Here is a 17,847-nt window from a genome sequence, read left to right as displayed (position 1 = left end):
GTTCTTTCACTACAGCTTCAATCCCCTTTTTTTATTAGCTCTTTAACTTCACTCTAATTTTTCTGGCCCTGCAATCATGCATTCATCTATGAAGTTCCTCTTTGTTTGATTCTTAAGAGTTCCGCTAACATTTATTCAAAACAAAAGCATACAAATGCCAGTTGTAGCATTTTTCTTACAATTTTTCAGTTTTCTGCCAGTCATGTTGTGTAAACTGATACCATTGGAGCACAGTTTAAATTCAGTGCCTAGCCTGTCTCTTCCATCCTCTCTCCTCAAGTGAAAGCTAATCAGCTAGAAATTAATTTGGATATATAATTTTTTCAGATACACTGTCTTTTAAGCATAAAACATGTGCCTGGGCTAACATTTGGTGTTCCCTTTGCTTTTTTGACTGTACAGTGAATGGTATACTCTAAATCCTGGGGAAGGTGTTGAGACAGAGAACGTTTTCAGAGTCTAAGCCATGGTTGGAACAGTCACCTTTATATTGCAGGAAAAAATAGCAACATTTAGAAAAGCTAATGTGGTGAGGGTGTAGAAAAATTTATCTCTATCTCAGATTTACATATGCATTTATTTACAGGTGCTCAAGTTGAGAACATTAATGATACCCTTTTCCTCTCCTGCCCCTTGCCCCTGTCCTCATAAATGTGCCAAACTTCAGAGCAATCTGAAACAGTCCTTATATTTTGCTTTGTTTTCTGATCTGTTGAAGTACCCTTTTACATAGAAAAACATTATCTGTTTACATATTACTGTGGAAATTTGGTTTTGGGGAGACAATGAGGAGGCATTTTCATTCGGCGGGGGTTGGCAGCTGCTAAGTGTTCAGAAACACTCTTAGTTCTAACCAAGAACAATCTCAAAAGTTTCTCTTTGTGTAATTGACCTAATGATGCTTTGTTCTTTCTGGTTAAGCAATAAACACAAACAGATTCCAGCTTGGATGTGCTGGTCTGCTCCTCTGGAAGAGGTAAGGGCTCATCTTAGCAGCACAGTTTCTGCAAAGGGAAATAGTGTCTCACTCATTTTCTAGAATTCTTTGAATGTGTTTGGGGAGTAGTGAAGCAAAGACAGTCAGCAGACAATTTTCTTCCTGTTTCAAAGGCCTTTCACAAGTTTTATTTGGGGAGGTCAGCTAAGCACTGAAACAGTGACAGGGAGACTGACAGAGTATTCTCATGATATTAATGTGTTGTCTGTTTATCTGTGTTAACAATGGATTTATGAGAAAGTTTTATGTCTTTATATATGTGTCAGTAGGCAAAGGAGATATTTTGGCTACACAAATCTAGAAAAGGCTGAGGAACTTGGAAAGGGACCAAGCTAGGGGTATCAGCTGGAAGATTTCTGCATTTTTGTCATTGGAAAGCTTATTTTTGGCACAGTTACAGAAAATAAGGACTTCTCTTTTTTGCTTTTGAGACATGTAGTGGTACACTTGTGCTTGTTGGGTTTTTTTGTTTGTTTTTTATAGCAACAGATTTTCTCTTTCGAGTATCCAAAAGCAGTTCAAATACCTGTAATCCCATATTAAACTCTTCCTTCAAGAGCTCCATTTGCTTTTTACAGCTCTTCACAGGTTTGCTTTGGGCAGATCTCAGGCTTGTTTATCTATGCTGATCATCACTTGCAGAATTTTAACTTTAACATGTGTGGCAAATGGCATTGCAGCTACTCTCTCAATACAGTGTTCCCACTTCTGCTTCTTCAGCATCTCACTTGTTGCACATCTTCCCCAATTAATGCAGTTCTGAGGTCTGCTCAGGTGAAATTTCTTCAGTTTCTGTTCTTCTTGATGTGTTGCATTAAACCTCCCTCCATGCCACTCTTATCTACTTACTTACCAAAGCTTTTTTAGTAAAATGTTGCCTTAAATGCATATTGACAGTTGCCTTCATACCAGTGCTCTTGAGTAACACACAAGTGAGACCTGAAACAAAGAATCGGTAAATACATTAGAGTTCCCTCTTAAAATGTCAGTAGTTTAAAATTCAACACAGATGCATCCACAGATTGAGAAAGTTTGGAGACTTTCTTTCATGCCAGTACTAGAGCTCATAGAGATGGTATTTGTAGAGACTATTTTGGGAGAGGGGATCAAAAGAATGTTGAAATAAAATATTAAATGGAATCAGGAGGCATCTAGGAAAAATTCTGCCACCTCCAACCTCAATGGTTGTCACATACTCTTCAGAGATTGAGAAAAAAATCTGGTGGCTGATGAATGGTTTCATTTTTTTAAATTATGAAACTTTGATTGATTGCAATGTTGGTTGTCTTCTTATGACCTAATTTACCTCTCATCTTTTCTAATTCAGATCTTAGTCAGAATTGCATAATTTACTAAGTACTGCAAATAGAGATTCAAGATAAATTTTTAGGTGGGCTAGCTATGTCATAAAAAGAGATGGGAGAGAAAAATGCACTTCATCAGGAACAGGGCAAGAGGACACAAGCTGTGCCAGGGGAGGTCCAGGCTGGAAATGAGGAAGAATCTTTTTCACAGAAAGGATGATTAGGTTGTTGTGGACTCATCAACCCTGGAAGTGTTCAAGAAACAACTGGATGTGGCACTTCGCACTGTGGACTAGTTGACAAGGGCTGATTAGTGAAAGGTTGGGCTTGATGATTTTAGGAGTCTTTTCCAACCTTAGTGATTCCATGATTCTGTGATCAGTGTATTAATGAGTTCATGTTTACATTAACTTGTCTTCTTTGGGTCTGCATGAGATTCTTCATATGATGCCTTAATTCACCTCTGAAAATCCCCTGCATCACCATCAGTTCTTTCCCCTTCTGCATTCTCATGCTTTTTAATGTGCTTTTGTTTGAAAGGAAGTCACTAGGAGCAGTGGATCATAACCTGTTTTTTAGGTGAACATTGGTTGAAAAAATTGCCAGCTTAGTTCGTTTGAGGCATTTGGGCTTTTTTAGCCACAGAAGAACACTTTGCAGAAGACTTGACTGAATTCAAAACGATTACATGAACCACATTTATGTTCTTTAAGAGAAGTCTGTACCTACCTGGCAGCTCTGAGTTTGCCAAATCATTGTCATCATTGGACACTCAGGTGACACTGGAGATAAAGGATAAACCCTGAGAGGTGCAGCATGTTGATAGGAACATTGATAACAGATACACTGTGCAGATTTGTGAGAGATGGATGCATTGATGGCAGGACAATGGACAACATTAGTGGCACTTTAGAGCATTATTTGTTGCTTGCTCCTCAGTTCTTTCCATGGTATTCAGCTTTACTATTATAACTGAAGAAATTGCTTTCAAGCAGGGGAAAATTGAACAAGAAAACAAAAACATTGCATGCAATTTGAAATCACAGTTTTTTAATGTGATCTACAGCTTGAAGCCCCTTTCATGTGTTCCTCAGAAATGCACACTGCTGTGAATGCTGATGCTCATCTTCCAGCTGGAGCAGACCACATGTCCTGAGGTGTCTGTGGAAGAGTCTTGGACAGTATAATCCTTCCCCATCAAACAACCAAGCACACATCCTCTTTGGCCAAAATGCAGCCTCTTGCATCTATCTCATCCTAGATGCTTTTGGTCTTGTGAAGGAGATGTGTAACAGCTTGCTGTCCTCTAACCAAAGCATGCCACACATATGGGGGAGGAATGCTTTTGGACACATAAGATGTGTGGTAGTGGAGTCGCTGTGAAGGAAGAAGGGACAGAACAGCACAGAAGGGTGATTGGAGCAGGTCCTGTCTGGTTCACTCCTTGCTCCCATGTAGGGGAAGAGAAGGGAGGGCTTCAAGGCTGGTGCCATCTGATGTCTTCAACTAGGCTTTTAGAGGAGACACCCCCTTAATGTGCTTTGCCTGCAGTTCAGCAACCCTACCCTTATTAGTATGGCTTCACTGAAACTTTTGCTTTCAAGAGAGCTTCAGAGCCTGATGTTGCTCTGGTCTGAAGAACCTTGTCAATTTTTATCATAAGTAATGCTTTAAAAGAGTGATTGACACATTTTGTGTTATGAATCTTTAGCAAATTAGTTGATGCCATTTTGGCAGCAGCCTTTTGTGCATGAATTTGGGGGAATCTCTCATCTTCTTGCTACTGTTCTGGGCCTTGAAACTGTAAAGAATGGCACAGCTAGTGATCTGCAATAAAATTCAGGTCAGTCTTTCCTTCTTTAGAGAAATTATTTATAAATGTCCTTGTTGCCAGGCACTTCATAACTATATAAGTGGGAGAAGCTCTTAGTGATATACCTTAATAGCAGAATTAATGATGTTTGAACTTAAGTCTGTTTGTTGAGACTTCATTAGCTTTTCAGCTGAGAAAGCGAGTGGGGGAAATGTGCTCCAAACACCTGAGTTGTGCACTGGGGCACAACTGCCTGGAGACAAGCAGCCAGCTAAGGCCCCTTTAGCACTGCTTTCTCACTATTAAACTGCTCTTGTTTCTTTCATGAGTTACATCTCTTGTGGGTTCCTTTCACCTTTTAGTTTATGTCTGTGCTGGGTATCTTTTGTTGTTTTAAATTCTACATGTGTGTGATTACCATCAGAAAAGAGTTTATGTGTGTGTATATGTACACTTTTTTTTCAGGTTTCTGTAAAGTGTTTTCATGACTGAGCATCAAACACATGAGCTATTTTTACACAGTGATGAGTCTTTAGATAATCCTGTTTAGGAGTTGATTTTGCTTTGATTTTGGTTTCAAACTGTCTGAAGTGGGACTGCTTGGAAGCCTGCTAACCACTGCCCTGTGTTGATGACGGGTAGTCCCTCTGTTAAACCTTTTAATGTCCTGCAGCAAAGTTTTTCAGTTCTTAGGACAAGAGGATCTTGTTATAATCATAAGTGTGAAACACAGTGCTGTGTATTACAGTACTGGATTTTTTTGCAGAAGAGCTCCCTTTTAATGAGAGTGAATTCCTAGTGCTAAGAGGCAAAAATCATGTTTTACTGTTTTTACTACTTGGCATGTCCTCAGACAATTTGTTTGTTGTGCTGGATCATCACGGGGTCTGTTAGATCATCTAACTGAAAAAAAGGGAGTTTGTAGTCCTGGAACGTCTCCAGAAGTTGTTTGTTCCACAGCCAAGTCCCTCCTATGCTCTAACTCTGAGGTCATCTCCATAAGTCATGTTTATTATGTTTAATTTATTTCCCTGTTGCACACTTGGAATCGAAAAGTTTGTCATGAAATATATGACATAAAGTGCATTTTAAAAACAACAATGTCAATATGTCTCTAAGGTTGGTCATGGGGCCTTCAGTTTTAGGTTAAAGGTTACTGGTTCAGTTCTTCAACTGAAACATCCTGATTGTCATTGCTGCTAAGATATAGATAAGGTACTGAACAATGCACAAAGTTTTTAAAATTAATATATATTTCTTTGTGGGGGAAAAAATGAACATGTTTAGCTTTCCATATTTTCACATCTGATTTTTCAGGAACAGTAGATACCTTACAACATGTTCTATTAACATCAGACCTGCACAGTTTATGCCTTTCTTTCTGATCACAATGTCCCAAGTTCTTCCCTCACCAGCTTTAATCAAGTTTTTCTTGAAAAGTATATTTGAGGGTAGGGTGTGCCTGTTTTTTTGTTGTTCAAGATCATTCAAAACCTAATCTGCTGCATAAAAGAGGCACTGAGAAATGGGGTGGGACTTTAGAATTTTATGTACTGATCTGTGAGCAGGAGTTTTTCAGGAAATAGGAGTCTTAATGCTTCTTTTGAGAGAAGTTTTTATGCCCTATAAATCAGGAAGGAGAGTTTCAAAGGGCTAGCTCCTATCTTTATGTAATTACATATTCAGTGCAGTCTTCTGAAATGTGTATCATCTGTATCAAAGAGGAAAAGAGACTGCTGCTGACAGCTCTTATAAGCTTGAAAAGTCAGAGGGAGGGGGTTTAAAAGTTTATACCGTTCTTTTATGATGGTTTTGGGTTCTCACAGAACTTTTTGAAATCATCTGGATGATTCCCTGCAAAACTGATGCTGCTGGCATTGATTGTTGCAGTGGATGGAGGGCAGGTACTGAAGAGGCCTCAAACCAGAGAGTACAGAGCAGAGGGGTGGTTTGGGGGGCAAGGGGGAAGAAAGAAATTTATCAAAGAAGGCATCTATAATAATTAGAGAATGTAATAGTTCATAAAATGATGGGTTAGTCCTGACAATGAGACTTGGAAAGCAAGTGAGGGAGATCAGGGCACAGAAAGAAAAGGAAGGTGGTATTGCTTAATGCACTGACTTCCTATTCTAAAGATAGCTATCTTGATAAAAATGTCAGTGGTATGACAGAGTCATTGTAGACCAGGATGTATTCAGTTTTCTCCAGCTGCCTCACCTTGCCTAGCTGCTGTCTGAAATGAAACAAGCTGTGTTCCTATCAGCACTTTCTCTGGGTTGCTGTGGAAAGTTATATGAACCCCCACTGGTGTCTGTGTAGGTTTTGTGAGCTGTGGCACTGAATCCTGTCAGCTGCAGATTTTTCAAGCTCAAAGGAAAATTGTGCTGTGTGCCCAGCTCTGCCATGCCTCTCAAAACACCTGAAATAATTCTTATTTGGGCTGTCTGACCTGTCAGGAGCTAAAGATTAAAACTGGCATGCAGCCCAGTGAGGGAACAGCTTCTTCATGTAGCTCATCTAATCACTGGGCTCTCATTTTGCAGTGTAACCAGTCTTGCTCAATGTAGATTGACTTTGAGTAGCTTGAACCTAAATCCTCTGGCATTTTTATGTGGAAAATACAGATCTTTCTTCTCCTGCCACCCTCTTCCCCCCAGAAATGGAGTATCAAAGAGCAAGGTCCGCCTTGCACACTGAAAATGTATGATAAAACCTGTGGCATTTGCAGATGGATTCCAATAAATTGAATATATTAGCAGATTCTGCAAACTTTCATGTTGGAAAGTGGTGTGTTATCATAAGTTTGCCTGCTCTTGATTTAAAGGTCTGTCTGTATTCTGCCTCTCAGGATTTTTGAGGACATGTATGCCTGCTTTGTAAATGGATTGATATGAACAGCTCTTTAATACAAGCTGTGGAAGTTGGCATCAATAGTGAAAAAGAGCTCAAAAATTAAAGTACCAAAAATGCAGCACAAATAGGGGTATACCTGCAGAATGATGGCTAAATTTCATAATGACAATTATAACTTCATTGCAGCACTCTACAGTGATCCTTTTAAAGTTTCAAGCAGGTGTTTACCTAAAACAGTTTAATTTAGGCATATGCATGATCTTGTTCACTTATAGAAATATGTACAGATTTCAAATATTCCCTATCTGGCATAGGGTCATTTGGAGAAAAAAAATTCTGAAGTAAGGCAGTCTTTATAGGCCTTGGATCTCAAGGCAGTTTCATCAGACTCCACAGAAACTCAGCCAGTAAAGGTGAACACTCCGTCCACATTTGGATGGTGAGGAGCCCATGAAAAAGTTGATGAATTGGATTATATCACTGCCTTTAAATGGAGAGGTAACTTCATACCAAGAGACAGAAAATTTGTGTGTGTGCACATAACATACCTATTACCTTCGGTTTTAAATTACATAATTCTACATGGAGAAGAGGGAAGCTCTGATATGCTGCTTGCTTTTCATTTTTATTTTAAGGGAAATTCAGGCTTGCCTCAGTGGGTTGATAGGTAAATGCTAATTTTCATATGTACTAGCATCAGTACACATAAGGCATTTTATTCAAATTGTTCTAGCTTGCAGTTGTGGTAGAATTTAGAGGGGGAGGAATTTAAAATGCCAAAAAAATAATGCAGAGGATAATGTATTGTCACAATCCCTGTAGTGAATAGATATAGAGTAGTTTACAGTTGAAGCATTTTTCTTCTTCCATCTTCGAGAAGCATCACAGAAGTTGGAGCTGATTTCATAATACATTGAAGATATGAATTGCTTGCTCATATGGGTTTTCTCATTGCTTGAGGTCATTGGATGCCTTATGGACTAAACTGTACAGCACTGTATTGAAAGAACTATTCCTTTTAAGTGAAGAAAAGCATTAAAGTGTATTAGCATTAATTCTTAAGAAAAAAAGTGGGTTCTATAATACCACTAAAAATGATTAATCATCCCCAGAGTTGTTAAACTGCATGCAGAAACTCTGTCACTCGCTGGTGACCAGCAAGTTTGATTGGTCACCAGCTCTGCACCTTTGCTTTCCAAGTTATTTACACATCAATGAGAATTCACTAATTTTGGCTTGCTGCCATGCAATGCAGTTGCTCAGCTGTATTTCCTGCTAGTAACCTTTACTTCCATTTCACAGTGATTTCTGGGCACTGATTGTTAGATCTCTAGATAAGCTTACCTTGAATCCATTTAGAGTTTGGGAAGAGAAAAAGGCATTTCAAGGGAGGGATTGATCAGATAATAATCTAATATTTTTTGTAATTAGATTTTAAACATCTGTGTCAGAAAGATTTTAGTTGTGGCATTGCACCCCACATTTGATTACTATAAGATTCAGCTCTTTGTGCTGCAGTTGCTTAAATTGTTACTGATGGTAAAGTTTTGCATAATGTGCAGGGTTTTAACTCTTAGTGCATGTAACATCATGTAACATCACTGTGCATGATTATAGCAAATTTTCTGTGTGGCCCACAGCAGAATTTTCTCTTCTTATAATTGATCTGTAAACCCCAAAATGTCAAAGTGAACAGAGTCCAAGCATAAACTTGGAATACCTAACAAAACCCTAGGGTAAGGGTTTTCATGTGCCAGGTAAATAAAAAATTTATATTAAAAAACACTGTAGTGTACACTTGGAATAGAGGAAGCTGTAAAAAAATTACATTATTTTTGTATTGTGTATGGATAATATGGCATTGGTTTGTTTAGTTTATAAGTAATCCAAATACTTCTGGAGTATTTTTCAGTATAAAGCATGACTTTATAAGTTACCATCATGGTTTCAATAACAGTTAGAACAATCATCTGCTAAGATTTATTTCTGAAAATCTGATCGTATAACTAAAAACAAGCCAAACTTTAATAGTTATGTAGTGTTTGTAATTTTTTTTTTATCTGTTGATATTTTAAATTTTTGAAGTGCAGTCTATCCACTCAGTATTATCCAGAAAGGCACAGAAAAGAATCATAGAATGGTTTAGGTTGGAAGGGACCTTAAAGACCCTCTAGTTCCAACCCCCATGCCAAGGGGAGGGACACCTCCCACTAGACCAGGTTGCTCATGGCTTCATACCCATTCAACAGGTTCATGGCAACAGCATGCCATAAATTGTCCATTGTATACTAACGCTAATTCAGGATTCCACAGGCAATTGAAATTACTAAGAAACACAGATTTTGGCAGTACTGGAAATATTTTGCCACAGCACCAGTTTTTTGTTAATCTTTGGCTGTGTGCTCTGTGCAGTTAACAGAAGACAGCCATTGGCTCATGCTGCAAATCACATAAAATTTTCAGAGATAGCATATGGAAAGTATCCAAGTTAAACTGGAAAATGTGGGCATTTGACTCAGTGACATCTTTTTCTCTTTTCAACTTACCTTCTTGCAGGGCATACAGAGAAGCAATCTGACTGTTCAGAGAGCTGTAAATAGCAGAGAAGGTAACTGGGGCTGGGGAAGCAGTATGGTAAAGGCATGAAGGGAGCCTGAGGAGATTCACAGATTAGCAGGAGGCTATTGTTTGCTGACACAATAGAAGGAACAGGCTCCAAAAGGTGTGTGGATGCCTGCCATCTTCTACCTCCTTTCCCTCTACTGGATTGGACTTCCACAGCAGAAACAGCAGCTCACCATGATAAAGTGGAAGCCCGATGAAAGGGATGCCCAGGTGCCCTCTCTCCCCTGAGACAGTTGCACTACTCTCTGATCTGGAATTGGGTGATGTTTTCTCCAGTCATGCTCTTACCAGATCCAGGCTCTTCTGGCAGCTGGAAACTAATTTCTTTTTCTGTCTCATTTACACATGGCTTGCAGCATCTCAAGCCAGAATTATTAAATTAGGTGAAACAGTTCAGTTTGGAATATACTAAATCTTTTTCTCTAGTGATGGGAAAGCTCTCTGGTACTTCTCTGGAAAGCAGCAACATGCATTTTGATTTCTGTAAGGCAAAGCCAGTGGTCCTGACCCACAGCTGTGGATACAACAATTGGAGCCCTTTGCAGTGCTCCTGCTGTAGTAGGAAGCTGCAGCCCTTGTGCCCAGGACAGCAAGGGAGGCCATGGTGTGCTGTGTGCTTCACCTGGTCATCAAGGCAAACACAGTGATCCCAGTCTGATAAATCCTGCTCCTCCTAGTCTCTGCTACCAGCCATCCAGTTTAACTTCCTTCATCCCTCTTCTCTGTTCCTCTGCCAATTTGTGTTCCTTTATCTTCAAGGGAGGTGACCCATGTTGATTGTGTTTTCCACAAATTCCTACAATGTTAATATTTTTCTCTTTGTGAGGAATATCTTGTTTGATATGTTCTGGGCCTCCAATTTGGCAAGGTGAGGAGGGCATATCCTTGATTACTTTTGATTTGTTTTCACGGTCACTCTGATAGCTCATGGTCATTATGAGATGAAATATTTTGAGAAATTTAGCTTTCAGAGGGGAGGACTCTATGACACATGCAGAAGAGCTGCATCTGAGGTGAATATACAACTCATATTTAGGCATTTGCTATTTTTTCATAGTTTCTGCAGCCTCAATAAAATTATATGAAAATAATTACATTGAATAAATTTCTGTCATGCATTCTGTGCCTTCTACAGATACAAACCTTGAATCTTTCTGAACATACAGCTGTCCATTCCCAAACACACTGTAAGTTGTTGCATGGACACAAGCATGTGAATGGTACTGAGGAGTTTTAACCTAGCTTAATGTAAGTCATTTGCATGCTCAGACAGAGCATCCTTGTGTCCTTCTTCCAAGCTCTCCTCTTTGTATACAGTGTTACAGTGGTTTGTATTTCTGATAAACATTTTTCAGGGTTAGCCTTTTTATAGCTGGTTTTCCCTACATCAGCAAGCAGCACCCTACACTGTCTAAAGGTTAAAAACAGATTTGTCAATGAAAATTTATAGTACTTGATTTTATTTAAATCAAGTGTTCTCAATTAGTGTCCATGTAAAAGAACTATGTAATAGAATACAATAGTCATAATGTACCTAATGATCCTTAAGTGGCAGATTATGATCATATCTTTATTAGTGGTAGTAATTGTGGTGACAGTGTTGCTGACAGGTTAAACCATTTCTTACGACAATAGCTTTTGTGCTGTTGCATTGGGATCAGAAATGCAGCTCCTGAAGATTTGCATAGTGTGAAGAATAGGCTGCAAAGACATGGAAGCGTAATCTTGTCATTGTGTTTAGTGATGTGGGTGGCAGATTGTGTGTAGCGGATTCTGAGCAGGAAGAGTCTGCATATGGGTAGGTTTAAAGCCCTTTAAGTGTTTTAGGATTGGTAGGCAAATTGGTTGTCGATGTAAGTGTTGTTGTAAGTTGTTAAATATTCCAAGCAGATATAAGCTTTCTAAAACCTTCTCAGTGTTTTAAAACATACAGTGCAGTGTCTGAGCAGCTGCATTAGCTGAAATTGCTGGATTAAACCCCTTTTGCACTTGTGCTATTCCTAATCTCTCTATTCCTAAACTACTAGTTTTGCATAGCATTGTGCTGCATCATTGGGGCATTAGGATTTAAAATTTTAAGGAGGTTGCAAGGCATCAAGCTAGAATGGGTCTCCTTAAAAAACAAACAAACCAACAAAGCAGAAAACCCCAAACCAAAAAACAACCAAAAGCAAGCCTACAATTATGCAGATTGTACAGAAACATGGCACCATTGTTAATAAGTCTGAAACTTTAAACCCAGCGAAAATGTTACCATAGTATAGGAAATTTTCTCACATTGTGTGTTTTTATTGTAAAAACAAACTACTTCTTTCCCAAAGTATGTGAGAAAATACTGATTCCTCAGTAACTTATTAAATAGCTTGTTCCAAAATGTCTGCAAGTTCTGTGGACTTTTCAACCTTTCCCCCTTCTCCTTTGTGCACGAATGCTTTTATCACCTTTCACCCCAAGTGAAATGATCCTGTGAGAAATACTTGCTCCAAAGAATCTAATCCATGTTATACAAGCAGCCCAGTAGATGCTAGAAAAAACTTTTGGGTTTTAGTAAAAATAAGATCAGTAAAATCATATGGGTTTGAATTTCATTAACTCATTCTATCAGAATAGTATTTGAGACTAGCAGTGAATAAAGTAAGTAAACAGTAGAAAAAGAGAAAAAAATAGACTTTCTTTCCAGGAGATTATTACGCTTAGAGATTGTATTTCCACCTCTGCCACATAGGTATGCAGATGGAATAGTGTATGTCTAAATATGTTATGTATCTGCTTAGTCTTCATATTGACCATTTTCTCTCTCCAGAGAAAAAAATAAATTCATGTCATGAAAGCCTAAAGTTTAATTGTAACATAAACCTTGTTGTGGAAAGGACCACGTGGGTCAACAAGCCATGTCTCTTCAATTATGAGCAAATATGTGAGAGCTATTTAATCCAGAGATCATCGGCTTTGCACAAATATACCCCAGAAATACTTATAGGAAACTTAAGATCACAAAAGGCCAAGCAGAACATGACTCAACAGGTATTTGTTACAAGCAGATGTATAGTTTAAAAAATTAGATACATAAGGAGAAAAATACTGGGTTGTTGTTTATTCAGTAAGTTTTGATATTTTATCTGGATTTGCTAGTCATGCAGTCAAGCAAAAGCTGTATTTCTGTGGTAAATATTATTTATGTAAATCAGGTTGTGAGTGCACAAGGCTACCAACTTACTGGGAACATTATTTCCTGAAGCGAATTTTTAATGACTGCTCTTGTGTGTAATTGCATGTTGGGATCCTTAAACAGGGTTAAGAACCAGTTACAGAATTCCCCACTTCATGCTAAGGTACTTGTATGCAGTGATTTTCTATATTTGTAAGAATTTTCTGTGGAGAGATACCACTAACTATTCAGGCACTCACAGGAATTAGAGCATAACTTTTTTAACATGTACTTCCTTTTTTGTTTTGAAAATCAACCATTTCTTGGGGTAGCTAAAACTTAATTTCTTGAGCAGAGAAGTTAAAACAACTGAGAAGAAACTAAAAAGTATCTCTGAGTTTATATCAAGATAGAGGGATAATACAAGGAGATCACAGGTCAGATGTGTTTGGGGTAAATGTAGAGAAAATCTAGCTCAGCAGAATGTTGTCTAAAGACCAGGAGTGGAGGCAGGCACGCTATGACTGTGAGAGTCCTGCTCAGAGGTGTGCCTTGGAGTTAAAGGTGAGGTTAAGGCACATCACATGGATGTTCAGTGTCTCACAAGTTAGTTTTCCTGTCCAGCTAGTGAGATCACTATAGTTGACCTGAGCATTTATTATTAAATGCAAAATTTTATGTGACATACAAAAGCTTTTACAAACTGCAGACAGATGATCTGGCTTTACTATTACAGCTGTGCAAGATGTTAGTCAGCATGTTGCAGAGAATCCAGGACATGTCTCCTGTATAGGTTTTACTCCTTTTCTGAAAGTGGTAACTTCAGCTATAATTCTAGCTGACTTCTTTATTCATTGATTAATTCACTTCTAAATTAGGGCAATATTAGCGTGTTTTGCCTGGTTTTAATCTGTTTAATTCTAATGACTCCCCTAAACAACTGATTAGAACTAATTTTCCACTGCCTTAAAATGGGAATGCATTACTTTGTTAAGCGGGTGAGAGGGAAAGTTGGGGAAGTGCCCTTGGAGTGTCCATCCAAGTAAAATTCTTCATAAACTGGGATACTGACAGAAAAGTGCCTCCTTTTTTGCCAAAAATGTAACATATCCTATAATACTGTTGTCTTGCAAATTCATCAAAAACTTATTCCTTTGCTTATTGCAAATGCATCTGTGTCATTTTGTTTAACAATGTTATTTCATTGTAATATGTAAGAATATTTAAACCACAGGAGATTGCTTGGTCTTTTAAATGCTATTAGGACGTTGCTGGATTTGTGTTAGTTTCAATCATCTGCTTCTGCCTCTGGTACCAACAGATGGACCTGTGTGCAGTGATGCCATGTGAGTCTCTCTTCACAGATAAGGAATTTCTAGTCAGAAAAGACAAGAGTAAACACTGAAATTATTTTACCAGTAAGGGTCTAAAGGGAAGCCCTGAGCTGATGGGATGGCCATAGCAGAAGTTCCCTGTTCCCTCTGCTTTCTTTGGGACATGGATGAGGAATAACTAGCTTGGATGAGGAATAACTAGCTTGAATCAAAGAGGATTGTCTTCTTTCTTTAGTGTAATCATACTGCAAATCTGCTTTTCACCTGATGCTTTTCTACACAAGCTTCCCAAGGAGCATCTGACTCCTGCTAGATCTAATCCTCTCCTTCACAAATGCTTTCTCAGGGCTAAAGGCTATCATTGTCATTTCGGTGGACTGCTGCCTGCAGTTTTTCTGTGAAAAACTTTTCTTTTTCTTCAGACTATTATCATAAGCCCACAGCCTTCTACTCTATCATGTCACCTGCTTTCTGCCTTTTGCTGCTTTCTCCCTTTTGCTCCCTGTGCTGCACAAAGATGGGAGAGGAGTGGGCACAGGAGAAGTTGGTTTGTCAGGTGAGTTACACAGTGGCAGCTGCCAAGTAAAGGAGTATGGCTTGGGAAACAAGTATGTCAAGGAGCCAAGGACCTACTCAGAGCTTTGCCAGGCCTGTCAGCGTTGCCTGACCCTCTTCTGCACCAGTGAATTTGTCCTTAATCAATGGACATGAAGGCAATTTGGGATCAGGTCCACAGTCACTGTGCAAATGCATACCTCATCTTTTCTGGCATGTCTCCCATCCTGCTTCTTAAAACAGATGAGCCCCTGTCAAAAAATTGTAATTACTTTTTTGAGCTCATGGGTTTAAACAAAAGGATGAAGGTTAGATTTGGTTTTGAGTGTGATGTTCACTTCTCTGCAAAGTACATGCTGGTTTTTTCCTAACCCTTAGTCAGTGTTTTTAACACAGAGCCATACTTTTTTTGGTTCCTGGTTCACATATCTTATAAAACTCCAAATGTAGCCTTCCACAGAGTGTGTACTTTTGTGTTAATATTTGACATCTACAGAGAGAGAAACTTACCAGTAATTTATTACTAGAGAGAAAGAATTATTTGTCTTGCATGCCTATGCAGTTACAATTCATTTTTCTCTTTTTTTTCCTCCCAAGTTTGATGCTGAGGTGGAGTAAAAACTCAACCACTAGTGAGTTGCATATCCTGATTTGCCAGCAGTAGGCTACATAAAAAGAGAGGTCAGTGAGGAGAAGCAGAGATCAGGGCACCAGTGTTACTCACCTAGGAGAGTGCCCATACTTGAGGGTAGTGTCAGCAGAGAGTTCAGAGATCCCTGTGAAAGTTGAGGCAGGAAGACTGGCAAGCTGGAAGAATCTCTTTACCAGTGACTTAGGTCCCTCCTATGCTTTTCATTACCTCCATCTTTCCATTTGTTCTTTTTTAAAAAATGGATCCAAACCCTCAAAGGAGGCCGTGTAAAGGGAAGATGGGCTGCAAATGGTCTGCAGGGTTGCTGTACAGAAGCAATGTGAAATAGTTCATCCTTCAGGAACTCAAGGAGGGTCCCACATTGGTTGCCTCAGAAGAGAGGGGAAAACCAGGAAAAGTCTTCTTTTCTTTGTCTGGGATTTTGTTTTTATTCCTGTGTACAGTTTGTACTGGAAGTTGGTTTGGTGATGCAGCACCGCTGCAACCTTTTATAGAGTTTTAGATTTATCTGTATGCAGAAGAGACATATTCATATATGATAGCTATGGTTTCTCTCTGGAAAAAAAAAAAGAGCTATGTCCAAAGGGGGTGAAAATTTCTCTGTTGTTTATTGTTTCTAGGATTTTGTAGTTCAGTTATGTTGGGATAAGTGCTGTGTTTGGGAAAAGCAAAGGGACGGTTGGGAATATAATTACAGCTAGAAGTTCTTTCTGGGCACAGGTTGCTTGTGCATATCATTCTTGAACTGTGTGATCTTTTCTCAGGAGGAAGAGACCCAAAGGGGTCATGGGGTTTTTCGAGGGGGAGAGAGGAAATGAGAAACACTTTCCCTCTTTTGGAGAAAGGTAAAAGCAGGATATACCAGGATCCTGTAAAATTCTGTTTATTGGCACTGAGCCGTTTCAAAGCTGGGAACAAGTCTGCACCAAAAATCCCAGTGTTAGTACATGAAAGAGGAAAATTGCTGGGGAGAGGAGGGGAAGAAGCAAGGTAGATTCCTGCAGACTGACTGACACGAGCCAGGCTTGGGACTTAGGTCTCAAACTGAGGTATTTACACAGGTAATGAATGTGGCTGCACACATCTTGGGCATCATAAATTACGGCTTCTGACACTGAAGGACTATGAAAATTCAGACCCAGTTAGTGATTTCTAACCAAGCCATTCAGTTTAGGCTCTCATAGTGCTGTGGCAGGGAGCAAACATGACTGCTCTTCACAAAAGCTATTCATCATATATCCTGTGTCTGACAGCCTCCAAAACCAGCAGTCACCCTGAACTGTGCTTCCAAACCTATCTGTATCTGAGGTGCTTTTTGTCTCTCCAGACAGAAAAATGTCAATAGGAAAAAGCAGTCTGTCCTAAAAAAAATGCAGCTCAGAAACACTTAGAAATGCATATTTTGACTTGGCAGATCCTGTCAATCCTGTAGTGTGTTAGCCCAGCTCCCTCCACCTATGTAAGAGGGCAGATGAAAACAGCCTCCAGGGTCAAGATCAAGCAGTACCATAAAACCACATATCTGGCACTTGAATTCCATAGTCTTCTGAAAACTCCGCATACCCAACCACAGGTGGAGCAGTACCTGTTCATTTTCTTTCTGGGTTCTGCCCTTTTCACCTTCCTCTGATGTGTGCTCAAATTAGACAGTAACAAGTTTCTCTTCCTTGATTCAGCATTTCCCAGCTGAGTGAGGGAGCCATTGAAAAAAACCAAAACAAACTAAATCCTTCTGCTTGTAAAATCTAGTTTCTTTTTGCTACATACTTTTCAATACATTTTAGATTAGAATACTGTTTTGTTTGATTGAAGTTGATGGCAATCTCTCTTTGATTTTAGTTGTGACCAGGATTTTGCACACGTATGTATCTATCAAAATATTAATTTTTCAGTAAGCCATCTTTGAAAGTATGGGTATTTGGACATAAAAGCTGAAAGTATTTGGGGACTGCAGAGTAACATCCATTCTTTTTCTGGTGTTCTTGTGTTCTTGCATCAAGCATCACGTCTGAGCAGTGCAGGTGATTTCTATGCAGGGGGAGTTTAGGACGAGCCAGGTGCTGTACTGCTGCTTTTGCACTGAGGTGCCAGTTTGCAAGGCAAGAGATTTGAAGCAAAAAGGAATGCCTATAGGGTTGTCTAGCTTGAAGTTTCATTTTATGATCTAAAATGGAGGCAAATGAAGGAACAGAGATACGGTTTCTTGTCGACATTTGTTGTTGTAGTGATATTAGACGTGCATATTATCATATTCGTATTGCACATTACCATGAGCTGTTTGGATAGCTTTATTTTCTGGTTTAGCTGATGCAGTGTGGAATATTCAAAGGGAAAAGACGGCCCATGTGCTGCCGTGACTACTTGTGTGGCAAGGGACATTTTGTTGGTTAAGCAGTCGAGGCAGGGTGTTTGTGCACACGCGTGCTCTGTGTGTCGGGGTTCAGGCGGGCAGACCCCGGCCGCTCCCACACGCCGGTGCCCGGAGCTGCCTCCCGGCGCTGCTCCCGCAGGGCGGTCACGATGGCAGCCATCACCTGCGCCAGCCTGGCCACCCGGCAGTGCCAAC

General features: G+C 39.4%; 1 protein-coding gene across 1 annotated transcript in view; it reads left to right on the top strand.

The window, feature by feature from the left end:
• Window positions 1-17,847, top strand: part of GNAL (G protein subunit alpha L) — a 177,672-nt gene that overhangs the window by 47,911 nt on the left and 111,914 nt on the right. The window lies entirely within an intron of this gene.

The sequence above is a fragment of the Melospiza georgiana genome, chromosome 1, assembly GCF_028018845.1.
Source record: "Melospiza georgiana isolate bMelGeo1 chromosome 1, bMelGeo1.pri, whole genome shotgun sequence".
NCBI classification, from domain to species: Eukaryota; Metazoa; Chordata; class Aves; order Passeriformes; family Passerellidae; genus Melospiza; species Melospiza georgiana.
The sequence above is the reverse complement of the archived record's forward strand: the minus strand, read 5'-3'. Positions and strand labels throughout refer to the sequence as shown.